The following is a 15,730-nucleotide window of genomic DNA, read 5'->3' on the forward strand; positions in this document are numbered from 1 at the left end:
AGGGAAGGTGTTCCCAGTGACTCTGAAAAGTGATTAATCTTGCCAAATGACAACCTGAGCAATACCTAGTCCAAAGGACTGGGAGCTGCTTGAATAAATCATGAATCACAAATTATTCATTTGGGGATTTTCTCTGAAGAAAAGTCTAGATGAGTATAATTTGAGGGGGAGGCACAAGCTGTGCTAGAAGGCATGAAGGACCCATGTGTCCCATGAGAAATGATCAAGTGGGATAAGTTCCTGTGGGTTTTGAAGGCCAGAAAGGCCCGCAGTCATGTTTTGTGTGGCTTATCCCATCACTCAGACTTTAATAGCCCTAAAACATCTCACAACCTGCCTGGTGATCTCTGCATTGAGACCCCATTTAGACCCTAAGGCTGGCCATACTTGCAGCTCTTCTGTGGCTCCTCAGGGACTTCTCTAGGTTTTCTGGTGTCTCTGTGCCACACATGTCTCTCCAGGGATGGATATTAAACCCACGGTGGCATTCTGATCTACCAGGGTGATTTCCATGTGTTGGATGTCAGCTGGGCCTCCCCAGCTTTGCTTAGGGCAATAGGAACAGAGGGTCCCACACATCAAGTCCAAATGTGGACAGGCCAGCAGGTAGGAGCAAGTGGTGCATATGGGGCACATGTTCAGTATTTTGTACTGGAGAGAGATGGTTCCTCTGAGCCCAGCAGCATTGGTCCAACCTTCTGAGCCAAGCGGAGCTGTTTTCTTTGGGAGGTGTCATCTCAAGAGGATAAGCCATCTATGCAGGCAATTGTGGGAGCTTGCCCTAATAATCCCTTCCTCTCCTTTTTGCTCCCCCACACCTCAGCAGTTCCCATCAGGTACGGAATACCAATTTATTCATAATGACTTCTACTTGATGTGGCTGTTTCAAGGGCCTTTATCATATCTCTGTGCTTCCAGAACATCAGCTCTGTCACACCTGTAATTTATTCTGGAGCTGTAACGTAGCTCTTGGAAAGATGCCCAGGTCTGACTTCAAGCAACAATGAATTTGCAAGGTCCCAAAGCAAGTAGATTCAATAGTAAGTTACTTTTGTTGCCTTAATTTGCCAAACACTTTTTTCCCCCACCCCTCAACTTGGTGTATCTCATTGCATCTCCTTCTGCTAGGTTAAAGACTATTATCAGACACTTCTTCCCAACGTGGTACTTGTAGATGAAGAGTTGCCTATATCATAGTCTCATTTTGGATAAACTGAGTAGTATGAGTTTTCTGCTGTTCTCATGAAAAGGCAAAGTTGACAGAGCTGAAATAATTCCTGTCACCCTCCCAAAACCATGGTGTTTGGCACTGGTAACACCTGGAGGTGAATCTCCCTTACCCTTTGTTTCCTGGCATAAATTGTCTGATAGGTACAGTATTAGATAGATTCCTGTTTTATGGTTTCACTGAAGATGCTCTGGAAGTCAGGGAGCCTGTTTAACCTGATCCCATTTACAAGGTTTCTCTCTTACAAAAGGCAATTTTCCCTCTTTGTGCCTGTCCTTGTGTGTTGGACACAACTTGCATGGGAAATAAATGTATGCGTGTGGCGGTTTTGCCTGTTTGAGGAGCCTGGCAAGAGCCCATCTCCCAGCATGGCAGAGGATGCTGAGTGCAGAAAGTGATTAAATGTTTGTCTAGCAAGCAGAGAAGTGTGTTTGGCTGCCTGGAGGAACAGCAGGCTTGTGGGAATCGAGCTAAGCTCATTCATTTTCTGATACCTGAACTAAGCTAACTGAAAAAATGAACTACAAAATGAGAGCAATTCTGCAGCCTCTGCAACTCTGTCCCTAATTGGCAAAGTCCAGACATGAGGTCCCAGGTGTTAAAAGAAGTCTGTGAGAAAAAAAAAATAGTGTGTTTTCCTATTGAGGCTTGTGGGTCACCAGCATCTTGGGGCAAAATTGATCCGTGGGGCAGGGAGCTGGGATCAGGCTCCTCTGGGAAGGGCATGGGGATGGGAGAGGTTCCAATCCCCGTGTCCCTTCCTGAGGATGCCAGCGGGGACAGTGTGGCCAGGGTGCTGCCTCCATCCTGCAGCCAGGAGCTTTCCAGGTGTTCCCTATAACTCAGAAGCTAAGGGGTTTGCATCCATGCAGGGCTTGAATTGCCGCCTCTCCACTGCCATTGCTGTCAGTGAGTGCGGCAGCACATCAAAGAGCCTCATCAATATGCCGGGCAGGTCGGCTTCACCATTTGATTTGTTTTCCTCCTCCCCTGTTTATCTCTGGTACACACCTGTTGCAAGTTTGATCAAAAAAAAAAAGGAGGGGGGGGCAGGGGGGAGATGAGGTTCTCTGTGCCCAGGAAAAGGGAGTGAGAATCCCAGCAAATATTGAGCATGATGTGGGATTAATTAATAAGACACCCGCCCCCCCCCTGTCATGTAGATTTGCTGGGCAGTGAATGCCAGCTGCAGAATAGAGTTTAGTGTCACCTTAAGGATACTTGACTGTGTGTAGTAACTGTAGTAACCGACTGCACAAATGTAAACATGTTGCTAAACTGCATGTAAATCTTACCCTGACCATGGGAGGGTGTTGGGTTCCAGCTCAAGCCAAGTGCCATCGGCCCAAGTGGGGAAAAAGCATCAGGATGCTCGCTTCCCATTGGGAGTAGATGATGGTTCTGGGATGAGTGTTCCTAAAGGTGGCTTTCTACCCAAAGGTGACAGCATTCAAATCTCTCCTCCTGAAGGAATTGCTTTGCACCCAAGTTGAGGAAAGCATCTCCAGCATCAGGAACAATGGAAAAGCTCTGGGATCTGTGGAAGAGGCTAAAGGAAGGATAAATGCAAGTACTGAAATTTCCTCCTGCTAATGCAGTGCCGGCAGTGCTTCAGCCAGTCAGTTAGGAGGAATGATTATGTAGATATTCGATTCTGACCAAGTGGGATTTATTGGAGTCCGTTTGCTGCTGTTCGTCAGCAACCGAGAAAAATTATGTTCTGCACCGAGAGAGGAATTTGCAAACCCTGGTACAAAATGAGTAATAAGAATAAATCAATGGGAGATGTACTGTGCTTATTCTGGGGATGGCGGAGTGAGCAGCACAGCATTTGCTTCAGTTGGTAGTCTTAGATAAAATGCTACATTTCATGTGTATGCATTTACCGGTATTTATTTTTAGAAATACTCTTGGCTTTTGTAATCAGGCTTCATTTCGGTGTTGCAACAGTACTACTGGGAAGAGAAATAGCAGTATGGATACCGGGTTTCTTCTTGAGCACTGTCCTCATGTTTCTCCAGGTCTTGGTGGAAATTAGGGCCCAAAGACCTTCCTAATTCGCTGCAGTCTGGTTGGGCTGCTCAGGGGTGAGGTATCTGCGTGCAGCGTTCCTCACCACGGCTGCTGCAGCCATGGCAGGAGCCTCCTGCACACGCTTTTCAGCCATCCCTTTGGGAATGTGCCCCTCTCACCATGGGAGCCCCTGGACCTCTGCTTTCTGCAGGGAAAGCTCGGAGCCACCTTTTTCCCAAGCCTGTCTCTTCACCTCCAGCACATTATTTCTCCCCTGAACTCCTCAAAGCAGCCCAGAAGTGTTGGACCCTCTTGCAGGCAGGTGCAACCAGCAGGTGCCCACGGAGGCACCGGGAGTTTTCTCGAAGTGGGACAGTGTGTCTGAGTGCTGTATCGTAAGTGCCTTTATATTGGGTTGGAAAAGTTGAGTCTTCCACTTTTCTTCTCTGGGTGCCACTGTCGCAGGATCTGCTGTCGGCCCATGGGTTGGTGTCACCCCACCACCCCTCATCTTCGGTCGTCAGCAGTACAGAAAGGAGACTTAAATGCCATGGGGAAGATGCTCTTGCTTTTCCACGCTTGTTGGAGATGGATTAAAATGATTATTGCTGCTTTTTTTTTTTTTCCCCCTCTAACAAAGAACTGTAATTAAATGTCCGTTTCCTTAATGTCTTCTATGGTAATTTGAGAAAACTTATTAAAGGCTCAATGATGGTTGCTGCTGCATAGCACTGCCTCCTCGTGCCCAGCACCCCAAGCAAGGTCAGGGGTCTGCTGTGTGAGTTGCTGCTCTAATATACAGCAAGATGTGACTCTTGCTTTAATGACCTAATTCTCTGTAGTTAGCTGGGATCTGTGAACCCCCAAAGGAGGCTTTTTTTTTTTTCCCCCCAGAAATGTTCCCTGAAAAATAAGAACAAGAACTCCATATTTCTCTGTGATTATTTTTAAAGAGGAAGGATAAACCATTGAAAGTATTACATGTGCCTTTGCCAATCTGTGCTTGTGCATGTTGATGTGATGGGCAAAAAGAGAAGCAGCTTTGTTCAGTGACATAGTGTTACTCAGTAGGAAAGTTCCTATATGAAAATCATCCCAAGTAAGGGCAGCAGCACAGAGATGAAGTGTCAACATGAAGCTTCAGCTGTGGAAAGGAAAATATATTACAGCTCTGAGAAGAAAATGAAAAGAAATCCAGCATGCTTTAACATGCATACTTTGCTAGGACTTCAACACCTCAGTCAGACTTCATCTCATTTAAAAAAATAGGAAATTGCAGTCAATTAAAAATCAAATTGTCCCATGGGTATGAGTTCAAGTGACTGGGCTGTTTTTTTTAATGTTTACTTCGTGCACTTACACTAATTGAAATGCTAGTTATATTGAATGAGTCTTTAAAAATGCCCTGGCCTCACCATATCCCAGCAAATGTCACGGGAAAAGGACATTTAATTATAGCCTGCTTCAGGGAAAAAAAAAATTAAATTAATACTAATGTCTGTTTGAAAAATATAATGAATGTTAGACTAGGTGAGGAAGCATGAACAATCATCTGCAGCTTTGCAGGATACTGTTTTTGCACATTCATGGAATATTAAAACCCATTAGCATCTGGAATACTTTGCAGAGGAGTTTTAGCAGAAGTTGTGGCTATTCCCCTGCCCTGCTGGAGGGCCCTGGGTGGCTCAGCCCATGCTGTGAGCTCTGGGCGATGCTGCCCTGGGCTGGGTTAGCTGGAGCCTTCCTCCTGATGGAGCCCGGTTGGGTAAGCGGCAGGCTGGCTGCAGTGTGTTGTCCTCTGCGGGGAAGCTGGGCCTTGGTGGAGCTGCTGTGAAGGTGGGTGCTGGGCTGGGCGCCTGGGGCAGTGCTGGTGGATCAGCAGGGGATGTAGTGGGATACAGGGGGTCTTAAGCCCTGTTGAGAGGTGAGGCTGCAGGTTACACATGGCTCTCAGCCACCAGGGACACAAATTTGTTCCCTTTGCAAGTGCTGAAGGAATAAAACATACTGAAACAACCAACCCAGCCAACCTGTCAGCCTTTGGGTAAGTTTATACAGGAGCTGATATGCAGCCAAGGTAGGAGGACTTTTACTGCCATTAGCAGATGTTGGTGGCTGCCACTCTAAAAATGAGCTCAGCTGTAAATCAGCTTTTCTACCTCTGCAGGATTATTTTTTTCTTTCTCTACTTTTCACTGCACTAAGAACAGCATCAAATTCTTCTCCATCCCCCTCTCCCTCCTCCATCCAGTCTTGTGCCTCTGCCAAGGGCTAAGAATTCCCAGTTTCTGAACATGAAGGTCAAGCTTGCAGCAAGCCCCAGAGGCTGCAGCACTCGGGATGCAGAGGAACCCCCAGTGATCTGGAGACAGCTGTAACTCTGGCAGCGCTGGTCCCACCAGACCAGTTGCTTGGTCACAGAAGTATGGCCAGAACGTTGAGTGAAGATGTCCAGGTGTTGGTAATAGCTTCTTCACGTAGGCATGCATGTGGGTAGTAGTGGTGGTGGGGCAGTTGCCTGGCTGGGGTCATGACTTGGGAGCATCTCAGTGTGAGAGATAAATTAAGAAATATTCCTGCCAGCTGAAGAATGGCACTGCCTGCTGGTGTCTGGCTGCAAACTCTTACTCTTCCCAGCACTGCTCTGACGGGGTTGCTCTGGGACACTCTGTTTCAGCCCCACTGTCTTAAAGGAGGGAAAGGCTTGCAGACTGTGGAAAGGCAACTCAACTGGACCTGGTCATGCTCGGCGCTGGTCTTCTCACTCCTCTGCACCCTGAGTGTCCCTGTGCTGACCTTGCAGTCCCCTCCCTGGTGTGATGAGCCCAGCCCCAGCCAGACCCGCTCTGCAGCTTGGGGAGCTGGAGCTGCCATCTCCTCTTTCTCTGGATGAACCTCATGAAGGGTTTACCATTTCTCTCCTAGGTCTGTAGTAACCTAGGTCTCTGGTAACCCTTTCAGAGGCACTGGGAAGGTGGAATCACTCCCCAGCACCCAGAATAATATGTTGTTATACATTTGTGTGATGGGCTGGGACTGTGAGCATCGCTTCCCACGAGGTGGATAAACTGGAGATCCCAGACAGAGCCAAATCGCTTTGGGCTCACAGGATTTTCTTCACAATAATTTCATTTTTCTCTTGAAACACTTACATTCCTAACACTCAAGCTGTGGTTTGTTATCTGTTGTTTCTGTAGTAGTTGTGCTATGACTGGCAGATGGACTTTTAGACAGGAGACCACATGGTTACTGGTCTGTAATCTTTAATAATGCTATTTTTGGATTCTAAGAACAATGATCCAAAATCAATATATATTTTCCCAGCATAAGCAAGCCTGTGCCAGCCTTGGCCTGTGAATCTGTTTAGTTCTGCCTCTCTTTATTTTTTTTCTCTGCAAGTTCCTGTTCTATGATATGAATTTTCATTCAGTAAGGAAAAATGAATCCCACTCTGGTTTAAGATGATGATCAACCAGCTCATGTGTAGGTATTTGTATTGTAAAGCCTCCCTTCCTATCTGATGGAAAAAAACCCCCAGTCCTAAGATGTGACTCATCTCCTCCTAAGATAGATCTAAGCTAGATCTCTAAACTAGCTGAGATGACCTGCATCCCAGAAGTGCCTGTTCTCCTCCCTTGACCCATGAGGGACCCTGGACAGGCAGTGCAGACGCAGGTGTCCATACTGGACATCCTGAAAGCTGGGGGAGATGAGCTCCAATGTTGAAGCTTAAGATGTTTTCAGCCCTGGAATAGGAACTTGTTGCTTGAAACAGATATCTTCAATATTTTGTTTTGCTCTAACATCTAGCTTGCTTCTGTCTATGACAGAAATTACTTTCCTACTGCAATAGCAGGGTTCAACAATGAGCACCATCACATTTTCTTTTTCAACCCTTTTCTTGAAACCCTATTTATATACTCATAGAAATGTTCAGTTTATAAGAGACCTTCATGCTCATGCTGATATTTCACTCGCTGTGTGCCTCGGCTTCTTGAGAAATCCCCGTGAGCGGTTCTCCTCCTCATCTTTGTGCTGAGCCCATCTGCTTCTGCAGGGATGGACTTTTGGGGTCTCTTTCAAGGTACATTTCTGTGGGTCCTCACCATGTTCTTGTAAATTCAGCAGATTTGCTCACAGGACAAGCTGCCACAGAGGCCAGTGTGTACCTCCACGCTGTACGGAAAACCCTTTGTGCCCCTTCTGCAAATTGGCTTTGCAAATCTTTTCTTGGGTCTTGCAATTCTGGCTCTGCATCTCTGGTCCTTGGGGCTGGGATTTGCTCATCCAGTCCGCTGTGGCTTTCTGGCCGGGGTTTGCAGTTGTGATCGACAGCAACGGTGAATCCTTCCTGGGTTTTTTTAGTGGGCACTTTTCCAGCTTTGTGTCTCTGACAGCCCTTTCAATCTAGCCTTAAACTACACATTTCACTAGGCTGTGGGTTTGACGTAAGCCTCCCATCTCAGACCTCAGAAACTTCTGTCTTTATATGAAAGTGATATCCCTTGTTTTCTTTCTTTTTTGAAAGACTGCAGTGTTCTTCTATTTTTCTAGTGTCACCTAATAACCAGCTCTTCCCACTTAGCTGTAGACTATTGAGCAAGACTAATCTTTTTGACTGTGAAAAATTATATTTGTTTTAGAGTCATGCTTTGCTTGTCTTCCTTTTGAACATGTCTTCATAAAAATACAACCTTGCATGAGCCTTTTTTGATGGTATTTCTGGTGTTAGGCACTTTCCTGTCTCTTAATTTCCAAATTCTCACAGGCAAGAGACAAGTGTTATAATCAATTATTTAATTTCGTATCTCATTTCTTCTTTACTCACCTGCCTGTTTTATCCACTTGATGCCCTGTGCTCTCAAAGCTCCATGTGTCAGTGGGTAACTTTCCTGTGATAAAGGCAAGATATTTTTGAGGAAAAGTAGTGACTTCAGTAAGTCCTATTGCCTTGGTCTTGCCTAAGGCATTGAGCCTTGAAACCATAATACATCAGTGATACAAATCCTGCCTGCCACATCTGATGTGGCTTTTTTGTGTCTGGCCCCAAACTGCAGCACGGGACTTACAAAGGCAATGCTGTGGCTGCAAAGAGATGAGCCTGTGGTACCTTCAGATATTCAGGTGCTTGAGAAGGCCAGAAGATTGCTCTTGACTCAGGAACCTCAGACCTGATTCTGCATTTCCAGAACTACAGGCACACTGTTGTTTTGAAAAGCCCCCTTTAATGGCAAACCCCTTCTTACCTGTCCTACTGAAAACAACATACTTGCAACACTGGTATATGGTTTACCTCCTAGATTATTTCTGTGAGCTGTCCTGGTGGGAATGCAATGATTCAAGCCTGCAGCTGGATACTCTGGTATACAAAATCCTGAAATGAAAAATTAAGCTCTCAGAAAGAGGCAGAGTGTAATTCCAGAGCTGCTACAGAGCATTTTGTGTAGACGCTGTTCCCCTGCCTGATCACCCATCATGGTTTACGATGCTTTTTTTCTCCTCCCCTATTATGTGCAGTGAAAAAAATGGATTGTTCTGAGCATTTGAACAGACAGTTGCAGCCCTCCTAATCCACAGGAAAGAGATGCTGTAATATTTATTAGTCTGTCAATAAGGATGCCTGGAGAGGAAAAAAAAGGAGGTCTGAAATACCAACAGGGAAAACAAACAAACATATATATATATCTGATATATATTCCTCGCAAACTAGCAAAGAGGAAGCAAACCAGTGTGTCCGTGGGCCGCAACAGTGAAAGCGCTATCACCTAAACCCTCACAAAAACTGCAAATCAACATTTTCTGAGCTGAGCCACTATAAAAGAGGCACCTCTGCATTCCATTTCTAAATTAATTTATGTAAAAGCAAAAAACCTCAACCAACCCCAACCCACACATGCCAAAACCCTGACAAATACCCAGCCAGCTCCAGCTTGTGTTGCAGTTGGAGATCATTGCTAATTTTTCTGTAGAATGACTTGGTGCCAGACTGTTATCCTGATGCTTTTTACTTGGGCTAGAAAAGTCCTGCAGCTCCTTTCTTCCCCTCTCTCAGAGTGGGGAGGAGCACTTTCACCCCCTTCCATGATAATTGTTTCACATCCTGGAAATTCCAGCCACTCCAGCCAGTAAGTCAGCTCCACTGGGGCTCAATTTAAATGCCTTGATGCAAATGCGTGTAGCACAGAGAATAAACATGAGAAGTTAGAGATGTATGCATGCCTGCAGGGCTGTAATCTTATTGGCATTATGGACATGTGGTGGGGTGTCTCCTATGCCTGGAATGCTGGAATGGAAGGATACAGGCTCTTTAGGAAGGACAGGCAGGGGAGGCAAAGAGAGGGTGTTGTCCTTCATGTTAATGACCACCTGGAGTGCATGGAGCTCTGCCTGGGGATGGATGAGAAGCTGTGGCTTCACTAAGGGCAAATCGTGCCTGACAAATTTGCTGGCCTTCTATGACAGGGTTACAGCATTGGTGGAAAAGGGAAGAGCAACTGACATCAGCTACCTGGACTTGTGAAAAGCATTTGACCCCGTCCCACACAACATCCTTGTCTCTTAATTGGAGATACATGAATTTGACGAATGGACCACTCGGTAGATAAGGAATTGGCCGCACTCAAACTGTTGTGGTCAATGGCTTGGTGTTCAATTGGAGACCAGTGACGAGTGGCAGGGCTCGGTGTTGGGACTGGTGCTGTTAAACATCTTTCTCAGTGACATGGACAGTGGCACTGAGTGCACCCTCAGCAAGTTTGCTGATGACACCAGGTTGTCTGGTACAGGTGACAACGTGCTGGAGGGAAGGAATGCTACCCAGAGGGATCCTGACAGGCTTGAGGGGTAGGCCCATGCAAATGTCATGAAGTTCAACAAGGCCAAGTGCAGGGTCCTGCACATGGGGCAGGGCAATCCCAAGCATAGATACAGACTGGGTGGAGAATGGATTGAGAGTAGCCCTGAGAAGGACTTGTGGGGGTTGGTTAATAGAAGCTCAACATGACCTGCTAATGTGCACTTGCAGTCCAGAAGACTGACCAGATCCTGGACTGCATCAAAAGGAGTGTGGCCAGCAGGTTAAGTGAAGTGATTCTCTCCCTCTGCTGCACTCTGGTGAGACACCACCTGGTGTACTGCATCCAGCTCCAGGACCTCCAACATAAGAAGGACATGCCACTGTTGGAGCAAGTCCAGAGGAGGCCACAGAGATGATCAGAGGGCTGAAGCACCTCCTGCGTGAACACAGGCTGCGACAGTTGGGGTTGTTTAGCCTGGAGAAGAGAAGGCTCCAGGGAGACCTTATAGCAGCTTTGCAGTACCTAAAGTGTACCTACAAGAAACCTGGAGAGGGACTTTTTGCAAGCTGTATGTAGCGATGGGACTGGGCTAACAGCTTTAAACTGAAAGAAACAGAATTGAGATTAGATATAAGGAAGACATTCTTCCCCATAAGAGTGGTGGGGCACTGGCACAGGCTGCCCAGAGAAGCTGTGGATGCCCCATCCCTGGAAGTGTTCAAGGCCAGGCTGGATGGGGCTTTGAGCAACTTGGTCTAGTGGAAGGTGTCCCTGTCCATGGCAGGGGGATTGAGCTAGATTATATTTAAGGACCCTTCTATGAGAATGGAAGAGAAGGTGGCAGGTAAGGGGAAAACAGTAAGTCTTTGTGATGCAGGAGACAAGGTAACAGATGCACCAGTGGCCAAGCATTTACTCTTGTTTGTTAGCAACAAATCTGAATTTGTTGGTGGCTGCATGTTGGATTAATGCTGAGTATTATGCTGTGTTAGCAGCATGTATAATGTGAGGGGTTTCTGGCAAGGACTTAATGAAAGAAATTATTGCGGTAAACTGAATCTGAAGAGTATCTGCTCACTGTTGCATGGTGAAATGCTGCGAATGAAGGATATAGGCACCTTCAATTGAATCACTGTGAACGCCATGTGATTTTGAGCAAGCGCTGGAGGCAGAGCACGTGGTGATGATGTGAGCAGAGATGCTGGCTTGGCAGGGGAGAGCTGAGGGTGCAGACATAAGTGGGTACAAGGACACTTTGTGACCATATGCACCTACAAGGGACTCAGGGATTTGGCACTGAAGCTCAGGCACCCACACTGCTCTGCTCCAGTGACCCAGAAAAAGGCTGTCCTCTGCCACCGTGGGTGTCTGCTTGCAGTTTCCAAACCAAACCTCACCCAGAGAGCTCACGCCCTCTGGGACTGGTGGAGAAAAAGCTGTGGATGGAAATGGGTGTACAGAGATTAGGGACCAGTTTTGGTGTGGGAGCTGATGCTCCTTCTCTGAAATAAAGCACAGCTTAGTTCAGTGCTGGGGCTGCAAATGTCAGAGGCTGAACCCACCTGGTTTGGTGGGAACCAAGGGAGGATTCATGGCCAAGGAGAGAGGAGGAAGAAAGCAGCAGAAAAAGGTAAAGCAGGTAGGAAAGTGATAAAAGGTGAAAAGACAGAACAGAGAGCAAAACAAAAGAAAGAGCCTCTCTCCTGCCTCTCCTGTGGTCCCCCTGGTTCAGCCCTTTCCCCTGGCTGTGGGGCCATGTTCTGCAGCTGGTCTTGTGCTGCAGATGGCAGGATGGACATGGCTGTAGAACTGCCTTCTTTCAGTGGTGACAGCTGAGCACAATCAGTCACTTAAGCAAACACAGCAGTTCAGGGTGGTAAGAAAGAAAATGAGAACATTACATGGGGTTTGGGGTTTTTATTTGGGGTCAAGTTGCAGCTCCAGCCTGGAGACCTTGGGCCTGGCAGGTGGCCGGTTCCTGGTGACAGAGTGGTGCTCGAAAGAGCATCTCAGGCCACGGCAAGCACAGAGCTCTGTGTCTAACTCAGTAAATAGACCTATTACTTGGAATTTTAACATCCCAAGTTGAGACCCCCTAGGGCAGAAAACCCTTCACTGCTGCTAACAGGACACTTGCCGGGGCAGGCAGGATCCAGGCAGTTGTCCGATGGCATTAGCCTCCACCCTGCCTGCTTGCCCTTTGCAAAGAAGCCCACGGGGGACTGTGCAGAACAACCCCAGCCAAGAGGCTTTCAGCTGTGACTCGAGATGCAGCCAGATGCACCTGCCACTGCTGCCAACGAGAGTGACTTTGTGACCTGGATCGAGCGGTGCTCACTTCATGAGAGAGAGCAGCGCACAGTGGTCCACGGGTCCCAAGCACGCCAGGGTTAGCAAGAGGCAGCTGGGTCTCTTGTTACGAGCTGCTGGACAGCTTGGCAGCCTGTGGGTAAGTCTCCTGCCAAACAATGATCTACAGCTTATTGCAATGCATGCGGTGGAGAGTGCTATTGGCTGGGTCTGCCCTTCACAGAGAGTGGAAAACTGGTATTTTAAAGGAACTTCTCCCCTCGTTCATCCAGCACATCCTTTAGGTACAGGGAATGAGAGCACCTATTCTACCTAAAGAATCAGTAGAGTTCTGTAGATACACCTATAGTAAGTGTGCCTACTCTAGTGGAACGGGGTCTCTGACTGGTTTTATACGAGGACGATGTCAGTTTTACACAGTTAATACAATTCTCTGCAAATAGCAAGTGTCACCACTGTATCTGCAGCTGCACATCATCAGGTACTCTTTGTTATTTGGGTTCTCCAGACATCGCCTACAGTGGAAGAGAATTCAGGTAGTAGGCAGGAAAGGAAAATCAGATTCTTATTATCTGTGGGCCTGGAATGCATAATAGACATACTGGGTTTTTCCCCCTCCTGTATTTTATAGCTAAGCCACTGTTTATTTTTGTGCATCTGTAGAATATCTTCTAGAGTGCTCTTTACTTCTGCACGTGTACCAGAAGCTGTGATTTTAAGCGAGGCAGCCCGTTAGTGAAATGCTCAAGCAGTACTTGATCTGGCTACATTTCATTTGGGTGCCTTTTGTTTCTCAGTTCTGGACCACCAGCCAACTGTGACTTGGGTTCCAGATAAGCAGCTAAAGACAACAAGCTGGTGCAGGCAGCTTCCCCAGCCCTCATGCTGCAGCTCTCGAATCAGATGGTCCCAATAAATGCATCTAATAATTTCACACGTTAGGGTGCAGTGATCCAAGGAGCTCTGCTCTTTGAGCAGGGCAGGAACCCCTGGTCTGCCATTACTGTCTAGATCCCTGGAAATTATTTCACACATTTTTAACCTGGGTGGCCGTGCTGTGTGCAGTCCTGCATAACTCACAAGTAGGAATCAACCTGAGCAGCCTAATTCATAGGCATGATTAGCTGAGGTCATTAAAGTTTCCTTGGGTTTGAAGCTACTATACAGTGAGCTTTTAGAGGGAAGTTTCAACTCTGCACTATCTAACCAGGCAATGCTCCGTTTTTTGCATCCTGAGGTTGGGGGATGATTTTTGTTTTCTTTCATATAAACTTAATCTCCTCATTTTTAGTGATAGTAACTGGAAATAAAACCCGAGCATAACTAAGGGTGGCAGACCTGTTTTCCTCTGAGATTTGGGTAGCGATGGGAACTGGTGAGGGATGGAGATGCCAAGAAAGGCAGGGGTGAATTCGAGGAGGCCATGGAATGGTGGGACAGATCTGGGAAGTGGCCTGGGCGGGAGCAGGTGGCAAAGGAGCGATGTGACATTTTCTAGGAGGTCACCGTGAGATATTTAGGAAGCGAAGGATTGTATTGAAGCGGTTCCCAGGCTAAAAAGGAGGCAGGTAAAGCTGCCTGAGGACAGAAAAACAGCCATCCTACTCCCCTATTTTTGAAGAAGGGAAACAATGTGTGTGCTGAAGCCTTGCAGGCTGGAAGGCGGCATGTTATGTTTAAGACCAGAGGTAACTTCATTAGAGCTGTTATATTTAGCCCGTCCTATAAAGACTCTTATTTCTGTGCAATATTACATAGAAACTGTTACTATGTACAACACACTAGAAAAATGTGGTTTCTGTCCCACAGAGCTCACAATCTGCCTCTGCAAATTAACTTTGCTGACAAAGGTTAAATGGCAAAAGGTAGAATATTTGAATATCTGAATTATCCAATACATGGATGGTGAACTCAGAGGGGTGAGCAGGTCTAGCTGAGAGACCAAGTCTCCTGTGCTGATGTGTTTGTACTTCTGGGGTGGTGAAGGCTCCCATAGGCATCAGGGAGCAAAACTGGACCAGGGGCCCTGTGAAGGATAGCAGTTTTACACAGAAAAGGAGGAGACCTGGACTAAGGGTGAAGGTCACAAGCTCTGCTCAAGCTTTGATGACATTTTCAGATGTGGACTGAGATTAAATCCCAGCCTGACTGGATGTTACTAGTCATCAAACATGGGAAGAGGTTACCCAGAGGGGATATAGCATCTCCACTCATGGAGATATACAAAGTCAAGCTGACCCTCACCCTGGGCAGCAAGTGGACAGACAGGGTCCAGAGGTCCCTGCCACCCTCAGCCATCCTGATACCACAAATCACTCAGCCTCATTGCTCCTTTTGCTCCCTCCTCTTGCTTGGAGACACAATTAGTGTATTGTAGCCCTGTTGTAGAGCTCAAGGAAGATGTCCTGAGCTCCTGAAACACCAAGGAGAGAAGCACCAGGCTGGCCCAGGGTGTGCTGAGAAGCCAGAGGGTTAATTGTGAGAAGCATGTGCCTTTGAAACTGGCACTGAAACCCATCTCTCACACTCTCTGCTCCCTAGGGAAGGCGTGCAGCTGCGCTTCCCCTTGCACCCCAGCCCTGTGCCCTGGGGATGCCCCAGAACCCGCTCCCACCAGCCTGGCCTGCACCCAGACCTCAGATCCTGTTTGCCTGAAGATGGTCCAAATGTGTTGGAGGCACCCATGAGATGAGCTCCAGGCTGGGGCAGAGTCAGCCTTCAGTGACCTGTGCATCCTTGAGGAGGTGGAATCACTGAAGCATCCATCCATCCATCCATCCATCCAAACAGGTGCAAAGCGCATGCTCTGGGACAGAGGGAAGAGCCTTTTCCCCACCCCAGGTAAAAAGTTTTTTGGGAGAAAACACAAGCTCTTTGGAGGCCTCCTGCAGGGAAGATGCTCTGAGGAAGGTCCATGTCCAGAGGTCAAGTAACCACTTTCTACCCACTAGTGCTTCTGGATCGTGATGTGCCTCCAAGCTGTGTGCAGAAAGCAAGGGCTGGGTGACTACCTTCAGTGAGGGCTCAGTGGATGCTGTTGCACATCCCATCTTGCTGGGGAGAGGGCTGTGGGTGGCTTGCTTTTAAAAAAGCAAGCAAGCGTCACCTGGAGAAGTGCCAGACAGCTGCGAGCTGAAGCAGCACCCCAGTCTGCTCACCGGAGGAAGGCTGGGTGGGTTGGCAGTCTTCCTCACATCCCATTGAAGCCACGCAGGGGTACCTCCAGCCTCTGTGCAGAGGGGACGCAGGCTGCCCTGGTGTCTCTCAGGGGGCATTTTGGGAAGTCTTCAGCACTGATGGGGTTGAGGGAGAGAGATGTGTGACTCGCAGACTGATTTCTGGGAACTGGGGGCTAAATAAAAGCCAGGTAAAAGTTGCTCCT

Source organism: Patagioenas fasciata, chromosome 5 (assembly GCF_037038585.1).
Source record: "Patagioenas fasciata isolate bPatFas1 chromosome 5, bPatFas1.hap1, whole genome shotgun sequence".
NCBI classification, from domain to species: domain Eukaryota; kingdom Metazoa; phylum Chordata; class Aves; order Columbiformes; family Columbidae; genus Patagioenas; species Patagioenas fasciata.